Here is a 1525-nt window from a genome sequence, read left to right as displayed (position 1 = left end):
TATATATATATATATGCTTGTATATATAAAATGAAATAGCTATAGAACTAAATTATGCTGTTAATTTCATCAGGTGGAGGTGTAAACCACTCCAAATCATATAATTCAGTGGGTAAGGCAGATCTATTTGTTACCACCTCTATTTTTTTTTTTTTTAATTTAAAGCAGGAGTTTTCTCCATGGAGGCAAATTGCAAGATTAACCACAACCCCCTAAGCAGATCTAGTTGTAGAAAGTACAATTCCCTCACTGGGGACAAACAAGAACAATAAGAGAAAATCTATATTATACTGTTGAAAAATGCCTTTAAAATGTTATAAGGTCTTATTATATTTATGATTATCATAGAAATTATGCACAATTTCATGGATATCACAAATATTTTGTTCTCCTATGTGAAGATGATAATCCTAAACATAGCAATTGACTTCGGGGCTGGGAGAAGTGTTCTAAATCTACTGGATTCTTTATAACTTCCTGGGTATATAGATTGGTGAAGGTGGTGAAAATCTTTTACTACCATCATTATTGCAGCACAAAAATTTCTGGGAGGGTGGTAAGAAAATTAAGAAAAAGAGGGGGGCAGGCTTTAAACATGCAATATCTAAATCCTTTTTTTTTTTTTAATACATGACCATATGTCCTTTAACAATAAATCTGTGTGGCAAGCCAAGGAGGTGAGTTTCCCAAGACAGTCCTAATGTTACATCAGCCTTATTGTCAGTCCATGTGTCAAATCATGTGTTTGAAATTTGGGTTCAGAAAATTTCTCAATTGTCACAAATGTTTTCCCAGTCAAGATGAAACACTTTCAAAAGAAAGTAGTTAGAACTTTGCATAACAAATGTGGTGCTTTATTACTATTATTATATATTTCAGTGTTCATTATTTAAACTACTGCAATACTATATCATAAAAATCTGGGATGGATGTTCCAGCCATCATAAGGTCCAAAAGAGAAAATGTTATTTTCCGGTTAGTGATGTGTAGTCCCTTTGTTCTTGTAGGGAAAAAAGGTGCCTAGAGGTAGTACATAGAGTAAATATTGTTCCATTAGCCTTCTTCCTGCAGCTTCCAATTATCTAAGGAAACGTCTATAACAATTATGTTAAAAAATCTTTGTTCTAGTCAATAGCAGGAGAAGTCCACATTATTGGGCTGATCTTACATCGACAAGAGAAATGTCCCGTGATACTCCGGCTGCGCTTTCTCGTCCATCATACCACCTTCAAGGAATGTCAATAAACTCACTTTGGTATGGCATCGTGTGTGCTCCTCATTGCAAATGAGATCTAGGCAGGGAGTAACAAGATGCAGCATGCCTGCACACTCGCTGCTTGCAAACAGTACAGCAGCAGAGAAGGCTACCAGCCTCTATGAAAAACAGTCCCCAGGAAACACAATATTCATCAAGAAAGCACAGTATGTACTTACAAATCCATAAATAAAGGAACAGCTTTGGTAACAAGTCCCCTGTATATGCCTGTTAGAACTATACACGAACCACACATGCTTCGTTTTGTGA

Source organism: Galeopterus variegatus, unplaced genomic scaffold (assembly GCF_000696425.1).
Source record: "Galeopterus variegatus unplaced genomic scaffold, G_variegatus-3.0.2 Scaffold5471, whole genome shotgun sequence".
Classification (NCBI taxonomy): domain Eukaryota; kingdom Metazoa; phylum Chordata; class Mammalia; order Dermoptera; family Cynocephalidae; genus Galeopterus; species Galeopterus variegatus.
The sequence above is the reverse complement of the archived record's forward strand: the minus strand, read 5'-3'. Positions refer to the sequence as shown.